The sequence below is a fragment of the Cervus canadensis genome, chromosome 4, assembly GCF_019320065.1.
Source record: "Cervus canadensis isolate Bull #8, Minnesota chromosome 4, ASM1932006v1, whole genome shotgun sequence".
Lineage (NCBI taxonomy): Eukaryota > Metazoa > Chordata > Mammalia > Artiodactyla > Cervidae > Cervus > Cervus canadensis.
In genome coordinates, this window is record NC_057389.1 from 96,203,918 (window position 1) to 96,216,359 (window position 12,442).

Here is a 12,442-nt window from a genome sequence, read left to right on the forward strand (position 1 = left end):
AAAGAAAGGGTCTGTACTCTAGAGCCCCACAGAGTCCTGCTCAGTTTTAATTCAGGGAACTGGGCGACTATGACTCTGATAACCTCCTGTCAAAATGTGGCATAAGACTGCCTCAGTTTGGAGACTAGACACTGAATTGGAAGCATTCCTGAGTTCCAAGTCTTAGATTTGAGACTTGTATGATTCAAATCTCAACCCCTTGGCCTGCCATTTTGATATAATAAACCCAATTAGAAGTAGTTGGAAGAGTAACAACTGGAATTTTAACAGACAAAATAAATCTCACTTATTTTCAGAAGAATAAGCCTGAAACCCAGTCTGGACCTGGCACTTTGGGGAGACTTGTACCCAGGTAGCCAGTTGCCTAGCTTTACAAAAAGTACGGTTGGAGTTACTAGCTGCCAGCTGACATTGTTTTGAGACTGTGGCATCCAAGTCTGACACAGCTCAGATCAAGTTCTTTGCAATACAAGGACTAATATGCAATTACACCCATAAGGTCACCTAGTTATTTCCTTGGATATCTGAAACATAGCTACTCTATTTTGACTTTTAATTGTAATATTCTCCATAATAACCAAAGCAGATGTCACCATTAATGATGTCAGTGTTCCTCTAGGTAGGTGAAGATGCAAGAATTGAGACTCATACAATCTTCCCCTGAAAAAAATCTAAGAATCTGAAGGCCAGTTCTGCCCATTTTTCCCAGAGTACAGAGTGCCTCATTCCTGATTTCCACCCTGAACTCCTTTCAGGGGTGTTGAAGGTCAGAAGCTGTAGTGGCCATGATTTAATCTTTGTAGAGGTAGGTGGCAAGTGTCAGTTTCCAGTTGGGAGGGTCCCTTCTTGGTCATAAACTTGACCTTGATTTGGGGTTGAGAGGGCAGGCTTTCATGACCATTTCATCCCACGGTGCTGAGAACGCTGATTCTCAGGTCTGGCAAAGATTTTGTTGACAGGCCATTCAATGTGCTGTTACTGGACTAGGCCATGAAATAGTATCCAAAATTCTCTGGACCACTTGTCTTACTAGCCTCTTAGTCCAGGAAAATGTTCCCTCTTGTTGCTTCTTCCCAAATCTAGAATTACACTCTTGCCATCATTGATCTCATATGGAACTATATATTATTTTATCAGAGACTCAGTCACACATTTGGCAGTGTAAGAAACAGCAATTCTGTGAAACAGATGAAATACAAATAACATAGCTAACAGTATTAGTAAAGTCTTAAGTAAGAATTAAGCCAATAACTTTCATTAGCTGCAGCCCAGTAATATCCCAGGTCATCTGACTTAGTCTATTCTGTTCCAATCCTTATCTTCCAGGGAAATTATATATTGGCACTGTCTATAAGGCACATAGCCCAGTTTCCTAGACTGATTATCCTTAGTATGATTTAATTGTTTTTAAAATAGAGGGGACTTTAAGCTTAAGTTACCATAGCCTGGTATTATAATTCCATCCTGTAGTTATGGGAGTTTTCCTTTTAATAGATGAGAGGTTACAGTTTTTTTTGTTGTTGTTGTTAATTGAGACTTAGCTTGTCACTCTGATTGAGTTTGAATGACCCTAAAAGAAAACTTAAATCTATGACCAGGGTCAGAACACACTATCCTGAATTAACCAGGTGAGAGGAATATCAATAGTGACCTGAACATGAACTATAATTTTCCTTTTAAAGTAAGTTTCCTCAGGGCCAACCAATTAGAGTTTCGGAGTAAAGAAGTTCGCCAAGACAACCTAGAACTAGACACAGGTAATTGGCCACAAACCCAACAATTGGATTGATTTCTAAAACTAGCATAGGATCATGCCTATGATAGAAAAGCATTTGATTCATATGCAAAGGTCCAAGAAGTGAAGAAAACATTATAAATGATCATTCAAGTCACCTCGAGGATCTTGGGTCACCTGTCTACTTCTGATGTCGTCATCGTCTTGTCCTAGTATAGTGCAGTTTCCTCTGTTTGAGTATCTTTCTAAGGTGCGATCGGGTCAGCTGTCCTATCTATAGGCCATTCCAGTGTAGGGGCCTTTAGAAGTGGGAATTAATCTAAGAGTTGATTTCCCTTCAGTTTTACTATGCATGAATTAGTTAAGAGTACCTGATAAAAAGTTCCTTCGATCCAGGTTGGAGACAGTCCCTTAAACTATGACTTTTTCCAGTCCTGGTTGCAGGTCGTGAGGCATCTGGTCTTCATCCAAAGATAGATTACTGAGATAAGCTTCAGAAACAAACTTAGGGTGTTCTTTAAGAATTCAATTAAATTTTACATTAATATCCCATAACAGCAAAGAACTATCCAGGAAATGAGTCTTTGTAGATACAGACCTCCACTAACAAATTGGGATTTAGCATTCATTAAAACATATTTTTCTCCCTAAAATCACCCTCATTTTTACCAAATATAACCAAATTAAAACTAGCTTGTTTGCAAAATAGGTCTGGTCTCAATAAACTTGGCCTGATGATTTATATAACCATAATTGATCACCTCACTTCACTAATTGATCATAGACTTTTTTGCTTTGCTGAAACTTTTATAGAGTCTCAGACTGAACTTCTAAAATAAAATCTTTCACAGCTAAGAAAGTCATGCCAAAGGCTTATCATAGATTTGTGAGGCTAATCCCTCCCTTCTCAAAGTACCAAAAGTTCCTTGATATTTTTGCACTTGTTAGTGAGATAATCTTTCTAATTTATCTAATAAAGTTACAAGAAACCTAAGAGTTTCCAACCTCCAGGGTCAGATAGAAAAGATAAATGTTTCAATTTTTTATAAAGTTTAATTTTACCAAATTACTGTCATAATTAGTTTGAAGGGAAGGTTTTCCCTACTCCTGAAAAACACAGATTCAAACCTGTAATTTTTCAGATAGAAACCATAAAAGTTATAAGCACATTCGCCAGTTCACTCAGTCCTTTTGTTATCCTTTGTGAAGTCATCAGGTTTCCCATCAGAATACCAGAACATACCAGAATTTTAGTAACTCCATATAATTTCTAATGTACCTATATTAGTAATATTTACCATACATTATAACCTGAAAGAAATGGGAATACCAGACCACCTGACCTGCCTCTTGAGAAACCTGTATGCAGGTCAGGAAGCAACAGTTAGAACTGAACATGGAACAACAGACTGGTTCCAAATAGGAAAAGGAGTATGTCAAGGCTGTATATTGTCACCATGCTTATTTAATTTATATGCAGAGTACATCACGAGAAAAGCTGGGCTGGAGGAAGCACAAACTGGAATCAAGATTGCCGGGAGAAATATCAATAACCTTAGATATGCAGATGACACCACCCTTATGGCAGAAAGTGAGGAAGAGCTAAAGAGCCTCTTGATGAAAGTGAAAGAGGAGAGTGAAAAAGTTGGCTTAAATCTCAACATTCAGAAAACCAAGATCATGGCATCCGATCTCATCACTTCATGGCAAATAGATGGGGAAACAGTGGCTGACTTTATTTTTCTGGGCTCCCAAATCACTGCAGATGGTGATTGCAGCCATGAAATTAAAAGACGCTTGCTCCTTGGAAGGAAAGTTATGACCAACGTAGACAGCATATTAAAAAGCAGAGACATTACTTTGCCAACAAAGATTCGTCTAGTCAAGGCTATGGTTTTTCCAGTAGTCGTGTATGGATGTGAGAGTTGGACTATAAAGAAGGCTGAGCACCGAAGAATTGATGCTTTTGAACTGTGGTGTTGGAGAAGACTCTTGAGAGTCCCTTGGACTGCAAGGAGATCCAACCAGTCCATCCTAAAGGAGATCAGTCCTGGGTGTTCATTGGAAAGACCGATGTTGAAGCTGAAACTCCAATACTTTGGCCACCTGATGAGAAGAGCTGACTCATTGGAAAAGACCCTGATGCTGGGAAAGGTTGAGGGCAAGAGGAGAAGGGGATGACAGAGGATGAGATGGCTGGATGGACATGGGTTTGGGTGGACTCCGGGAGTTGGTGATGGACAGGGAGACCTGGCATGCTGCAGTTCATGGGGTCGCAAAGAGTCAGACACGACTGAGCAACTGAACTGAACTGATAACCTAAGAGGATTTATTACTCTTTTGATAATACTTCCAGTGTAATTTAACCAACCAAATAAATACAATTAGTTTAATATCTCTCTTTGGGATGTTTCAGGGGCCATTTGAAGCATCCCAAAGTTAGCTGAGGTCAAAAGAACTGCAATAGAATTTGACTTAGAATTTTTATCCAAAAAATCAAAGGGGTTTAGAACATTCAGTCACATTTAGCCAATGCTGGTGGGTGTGTCACTGAGTTTGCTGATACGTTATAATGCGGGTATATACTGAGACTCCAGATCTAGTGAAAGTCAGCTCTGCCATCTTGGACCTAGTTGGCTCTGACTAACTTTCTTATGGCTGTGTCATTCCTAACAAAATCCTTTTACCCAAATAAATGCAATCCAATCTTAGAAAATCCTGATCATGCATAAGTAACTCATTTCAGTAATTTTTCATTTCTCACACCTCCTTTTACTGAAAACACTTCCTTGAAAAGTTTTATTTCACATTGCATTCCTTTTATTGTTGACAGATTTGTAACAGATAGAATACAGTCGTGTTTGACCTCTAGTAAGTCTGGATACAACAGAAGTATTATACTTATTGATGGTTCTAAAGACGTGTCTATTTTACCAGGTACTAATTTAATATTGAATATTTCCTAGTTCATGTGAACATGAAATTCATTTAGCTTAATTTGGAACTGTTTGATTTGTAAGTCCTTACTTTAAGTCAATTAAATAGGATTCATTGATAAATTAACAACAGCAATATTATCCAAAGACACATATTGAGACATGCACATATCCAGACAGACACAACCAGAGATCTAGTTTCATTTTCTAAACTTAGTCATGAATTAGATATTACAATATAAAATTTGCTAATTTATAAATAGCAATTGGAATAAATAAAATGTTTACAGGCTACTTCACATTTTCCTCAGTCTCAGGAGTTAGATAGGGTCTAGATAAGTGTTCCTGAGCCCAGGTCTCAAGTTCTAATAAAATGGCAGCATGTCTGAACCAAATGGTGGCCACACAAAGCAAAATGGCCGTCACAAATCACAACACAGAACACAAAGCATAAAATACACACATAAACCTGGCAGTCCTAGTCAGACACTCCCTTAAATACAAGATTACAGTCTCTCAGAAAACCTCCTATAGATACAGAGAACTTCATATCCAAGTACTAACAGAAGAAATGAAAACATCTCAGGTCTTCAAAGATTTCAAAGGGAGGAAAGGAAGCCAGATTGAAAGAAGAGAGAAACTGGAGCCCATTATACAGAGTGAAGTAAGCCAGAAAGATAAAGATCATTACAGCATACTAACACATATATATGGAATTTAGAAAGATGGTAATGATAACCCTATACGCAAAACAGAAAAAGAGACACAGATGTACAGTACAGACTTTTGGACTCTGGGAGAAGGCGAGGGTGGGATGTTTCGAGAGAATAGCATGTATATTATCTATAGGGAAACAGATCACCGGCCCAGGTGGGATGCATGAGACAAGTGCTCGGGCCTGGTGCACTGGGAAGACCCAGAGGAATCGGGTGGAGAGGGAGGTGGGAGGGGGGATCGGGATGGGGAACACATGTAACTCCATGGCTGATTCATGTCAATGTGTGACAGAACCCACTGCAATGTTGTGGAGTATTTAGCCTCCAACTAATAAAAATAAATGAAAAAAAAGAAAGAAAAGAGAGAAGAAGGTAGGAGAGGGAGGCAAAAGGGGTGATCTTATAGACGTCTCTTGCCACCTGCAGATAGGCAATATGGAACTTTTAAAATAACTCATGCAAATGGTTACTATCGTGCCTGGTCAGGGTGGGCAGTTTCAGTCAGTGTGCTTCCCCTAACACCTGGTACCATTTCCCGAATGTACTCTGTGATGTTAATTGTGGAATTTTGTATGGCATGTTGAGTTTTAAGAACCTATGTGGTGAATTAAAACAGAATTGCTTATAGGTTGGAAGGAAAAGCATAGCAAAAGATAAACCACACAAAAACCAAAAAAAAAAAAAAAAAACTGGTGTGGCTATAATAAAGTCAGACAAAGTGTACTTTAAGTTAAGTTGTATTACAAGAGATAAAAGTTACAAATATTACATATAGCTAAAAGGATCAATTCCATAAGAAGATATAAGCAGTCTTAAATTTGCATGCCTCTAACAATATTATTTCAAAATACATAAAATTGATGATAGAAGCTGCCAAGGCACACTGTAAATGGCATAGATACAGAGAGAAGTAAAGGATAGTAAGCCACCTTTGCAAACTTCACATTAATTGAAGAGAAAAAATATATAAAATACTTGATTAATCCATTAAAAAGTTAAAAAACCAATTGTCACTAACTCATACAAAGCAGATACATAAACATATATATATATAAACATATACATATAAACATGTACATTGAAATTACGTAAAACAAAACATTATGTAAATCAAAAATTAACAATTTCAGCATACCTCTTTCAGAACAAGAAAACAAACAAACAGAAGGTTAAAGATATAGAAGATTTGGACAGCATGATTAAACTACTTGATTTAGGTACCATGTACAGCGCCATGCTACACCAAAAACCTTTTCAAGATTGGTAAGTTTACCATGACATGCTGAGCCTAAAAGCAAGCTTCAACAAATTTCACGGATTGAACTCAGTAAGAATACATTCTCTTATAACATAATTTTAAACTATAAATTACAAAAATCACCAAGTATTTTTAAATTAAACAACATATTTCTAAATAACCCATAGTTCAAAGAAGAAATAATACTGGAAATTATAAAACACTATGATCTGAATTACAATAAAATAAAGTAAATCAAAACTATAAAATATTATACATATAAATAAAAGAAAAACTAGATAAATGGATGGACATAGCATATTCCTAAGTGAAAACTATTAAGATGATAATTTCTCAGTATAATTCCAATCAAAGTTCTAGCATATTTTTCATTTCTGAAAATTGACAAGCTGATTCTGTAATTAATATGGAAATGAAAAAGCCAATAAAAAGCAACACACTTTGGAAAAAGAAGCATGAATTTCATGAACTAACATGACTATATATTAAAAGTTATTATAAAACTACCATAATTAAAATTGCATGGCATTGTGCAAAATGGGCAAGTAGACAAATTAAACATAACAGTCTAGAAACAGACTAATCCATATAAGGTGACATGGATTATAACAAATGTGCATCTGAAATGTAGTGAGAAAAGGTTGTTTATTTACATAAATTATGCTAAATCAATGAAATAACAATACAAAAAACCTTGATATCAATCTTATACTACATATAAATCATATAAATTCTAGGTAGGTAGTCAATCTAAATGTAAAAAGGAAAATTAATGTACTGAGAGGAAAAAGTGGAGAAAAATATCTTTATGACTTTGGACTAAGCAGGAAATTTTGAAAATAGAATACACAAATGTGCACAAAAGGAAAAATTATAAAAGGTACTATGTAAAAAGTAATAACTTCCATACTCCACTAAAATTCTTTCAAATAACTTATATTTATCAAATATAGTGTAAAAGTCAATTCTGTAAAGCAGTTATCCTTCAATTAAAAAATAAATAAATTTATAAAAAAGATTCAGGAGACTGACTTAAATAAATTTTTTATGAAAAAAAACACTAAAGTAATGCAAAAGTAAGTCACTGAGTAGATGATATTTGCAGTAAATGTCTAGCAAAGGTATCCTACATAAAGAAGTTCTACAGATTAAAAACAAAAAGACAATCATATAAGAAATGACTGACAAAAGAACTGAACAGAGAGTTTAAAACAGACAATATCTAAATAACCAGTATACACATAAATGTAAGTTCAACCAAAATTGGAAGACTACTTTCACCATGACAAATTTTCCCTCTGACTATAAACAATTAGAAAACCATACAAAATTTGTCAAACAATGTTTTTCAGGTATTAGAAATCAAAGTGAGTTCTACAAATTGTCCAACCATCATACTAAAATTTCAACTTTCTATATCATGGCACAAGGAGAAGAAACCCAAATAAGGCTTAATAGACCTGCTGAGATAAGGCCAAAGCAGCTGGAAGTACAAAGTTCAGGATAAGATTACATTATACATAAAAAGTACTCCAGAAATTTGTAAATGATTCGCCTCAAGTTTTCTGCTGAGTGTTAAGCTGCATTTGCCTTTGCATAAGGACTTGACCAGAATACTGGAGTGGGTAGCCTTTCCCTTCTCCAGGGGATCTTCCCAGCCCAGGGATCAAACCCAGGTCTCCTGCATTGCAGGCAGATTTTTTACCAGCTGAGCCACCAGGGAAGCCTAGACATTCATAGGTATGACACTTACAATGTCTAAAATCTAATAAAAATTACTAGATAAGCAAAGAAGCTGGGAAAATGTGACACAAAACCAAGAGAAAACCCAGTCAACAGGAACAAAACCATAATTAGAGAGATGATAGAATTTGTGGACAATGACTTTAAAAGTTATAAATATATTGAAGAATCTTGAAGGAAAACAAATGAACAAAATGAACGTATAGTAAGAAGATATCAAATTATCAAAGTAAAAAATATCAAAAGGTATCCTGGAGTTAAAATTACAACATCAGAAATAAACAATTCACTGCAAGTGTTAAATAGCAGATTAGCAGAAGAAAAACTTGAAAAACACCAAGAAACTTGAGAAACTACAATAGAAACTATCCAACAAAATCACTTTCTTTCACTTTGCTTGACCCAAACCAAAAACAACACCCAGTTGTGGATGTGACTGGTGATGAAATTAAAGCCAGATGCTGTAAAGAACAATACTGCATAGAAACCTGGAGTGTTAGGTCCATGAATCAAGGCAAATTGGAAGTGGTGAAACAGGAGATGGCAAAAGTGAACATTGACATTTTAGGAATCACTGAATCAAAATGGACTGGAATGGGTGAATTTAATTCAAATAACCATTATATTTACTACTGTGGGCAAGAATCCCTTAGAAGACACAGAGTAGCCATAATAGTCAACAAAAGAGTCCAAAACGCAGTACTTGGATGTAGTCTCAAAAATGACAGAATGATCTCTATTCATTCCCAAGGCAAACCATTCAATATCATTATAATCCAAGTCTATGCCCCAGCCACTAATGCTGAAGAAGCTGAAGTTGAATGGTTCTATGAAGACATATAAGACCTTCTAGAACTAACACCAAGAAAAAATGTCCTTTTCATTATAGGGGACTGGAATGCAAATGTAGGAAGTCAAGAGATACCTGGATAACAGACAAATTTGACCTTGGAATAGAAAATGAAGCGGGGCAAAGGCTAACAGAGTTTTGCCAAGAGAACGCACTGGTCATAGCAAACACCCTCTTCCAACAACACAAGAGAAGACTCTACACATGGACCTCACCAGATGGCCAACACCAAAATCAGATTGATTATATTCTTTGCAGCCAATGATGGAGAAATTCTGTACAGTCGGCAAAAACAAGACCTGGAGGTGACTGTGTCTCAGATCATGAAATCCCTATTACAAAATTCAGACTTATCTAAATCAAATCTCTTATGATTATACAGTGGAAGTGAAAAATAGATTCAAGGGATTAGATCCGATAGATAGAGTGCCAGAAGAACTATGGACAGAGGTTCATAAATTGTACAGGAGGCAGTAATAAAGACCATCCCCAAGAAAAAGAATTGCAAAAAGGCAAAATGGTTGTCTGAGGAGGCCTTACAAATAGCTGAGAAAAGAAGATAAGCAAAAGGCAAAGGAGAAAAAGATATATCCATCTTAATGCAGAATTCCAAAGGATAGCAAGAGGAGATAAGATGCCTTCCTATGTTGTCAATACAAAGAAATAGAGGGAAAAAATAGGATGGGAAAGACTAGAGATCTCTTCAAGAAAATTAAAGATACCAAGGGAACATTTCATGCAAAGATAGGCACAATAAAGGACAGAAGTGGTACAGACCTAACAGAAGCAGAAGATATTAAGAAAAGGTGGCAAGAATACAGAGAAGAACTATACAAAAAAGATCTTAATGACTCAGATAGCCAAGATGGTATGATCACTCACCTAGAGCCAGGCATCCTGGAGTGCAAAGTCAAGTGGGCCTTAGGAAGCATCACTATGAACAAAGCTAGTGGAGATGATGGAATTCCAGCTGAGCTATTTCAAATCCTAGAAGAAGATGCTTTTTAAGTGCTGCACTCAATATGTCAGTGAATTTGGAAAACTCAGCAGTGGCCACAGGACTGGAAAAGTTCAGCGTTCATTCCAATCACCATAAAAGACAATGCTAAGATTGTTCAAACTATCACAGATGGCACTCATCTCACACGCTAGCAAAGTAATGCTCAAAATTCTCCAAGCCAGCCTTCACCAGTACATGAACTGAGAACTTACAGATGTTCAAGTTGGATTTAGAAAAGGCAGAGGAACCAGAGATCAAATTGCCAACATCCATCGGATCATAGAAAAAAACAAGAGAATTGCAGAAAAATATCTATTTCTGCTTCATTGACTATGCTAAAGCCTTTGACCATGTGGATCACAGAAAACTGTGGAAAATTCTTCAAGAGATGGGAATACCAGACCACCTTACCTGTCTCCTGGGAAATCTGAATGCAGGTCAAGAAGCAACAGTTAGAACTGGACATGGAACAACAGACTGATTCCAAATTAGGAAAGGAGTACATCAAGGCTGTATATTGTTACCTTGATTATTTGCCTTATATGCAGAGTACATCATGTAAAATGCTGAACTGGATGAAGCACAAGCTGGAATCAAGATTTCATGGAGAAATATCAATAATCTCAGATATGTAGATGACACCACCCTTATGGCAGAAAACAAAGAATTAAAGAGCCTCTTGATGAAAGTGGAAGAGGAGACTGAAAAGGTTGGCTTAAAACTCAACATTCAGAAAACTAAGATCATGGCATCTGGTCCCATCACTTCATGGCAAATAGATGGGGAAACAGTGGAAAGAGTGACAGACATTATTTTCTCAGGCTCCAAAATCACTGCAGATGCTGACTGCAGTGATTAAAAAATTAAAAGAAACTTGCTGCTTGGAAGAAAAGCTATGACCAACCTAGACAGCGTATTTAAAAGCAGAGACACTACTTAACCAACAAAGGTCTGTATAGTCAAAGCTATGGGTTTTCCAGTAATCATGTATGTATGGATATGAGAGTTGGACCATAAAGAAAGCTGAGCACCAGAGAACTGATACTTTTGAACTGTGGTGTTGGAGAAGACTCTCGAGAGTCCCTTAAACTGCAAGGAAATCAAACCAGTCAATCCTAAAGGGAATCAATCCTAAATATTCATTGGAAGGACTGATGCTGAAGCTGAAATCCCAACAATTTGGCCACCTGATGCAAAGAACTGACTCATTGGAAAAGACACTGATGCTGGGAAAGATTGAAGGTAGGAGGAAAAAATGTCAAAAGAGGATGAGATTTTTGGATGGCATCACCGACTTGATGGACATGAGTTTGAGCAAGCTCTCTGAGGTGGTGATGGACAGGGAAGCCTGGCATGCTGCAGACTATGCGGTCACAAAGAGTTGGACACGACTGGGCAACTGAACTGAACTGAATGGTAATTCACTAGGGGAATTCCCTGTTGGCCCAGTGACTAGGATATTAAACTCCCAAGTGTAGAAGGGGCCCAGGACTAAGCCCTTGTCAGGAAACTAGATCCCACAAGCCACAACTAAGAGTTCATATGCAGTAACTAAAGATTGCACATGCTGCAACAAAAGTCTCCACACACCACAAATAAAAGGTCTCACATACACAACTAAAAAAGGACACACATGCCACAAGGAAGATCGATGATCCAGTGTGCCACAACTAAGATCCAATGCAGCCAACTAAATAAATACAAACATACATATTTTCAAAAACAATGTTACTGAGTACAATCTCACTCTGTTCACTGCACAAGAGGCCAATAAACCCAAGGAACAGGTGTTGAGGGAAGGCATACGACTTTATTTGGACCAGCTGACAGAGAAGATGGTAGACTAATGTCTCAAGTGACCATCTTGTTGGGGTTTGGAAGCCACTTTGTTTTGCAGAGCCAAAGAGAGAGGCTATGAGGAACCAGTCAAAAGGCAGAATAGAGAGGGAGAGGCAGTGCAGAAATAAAGTGAAAGGATCTTCAGTCTTGCAAAACATTTCTAGTCTTTGGAAGGGATGTGTTAATGGCTTCTATTCACAGGTGGGCAGGGTCAGATTATCTCTCTGTGAGCTGAACAAAGTCACTTTAGTTTACATTCAGGCCAGGGTCCTCTGAAGCAGGCAATTATGTATGATTATAATAACAAAAGCAATGAAAAGCAAGTCAAAGAAACAGTTTCCAACATAGAGTAAGAGTTGTTTTTT

At 37.0% G+C, this 12,442-nt stretch overlaps 1 protein-coding gene across 1 annotated transcript in view; it reads right to left on the bottom strand.

Moving 5' to 3' along the window:
• Nucleotides 1-12,442, bottom strand: part of LOC122439326 (nuclear envelope pore membrane protein POM 121C-like) — a 77,816-nt gene that overhangs the window by 64,576 nt on the left and 798 nt on the right. The gene's annotated exons all lie outside the window — the stretch shown is intronic.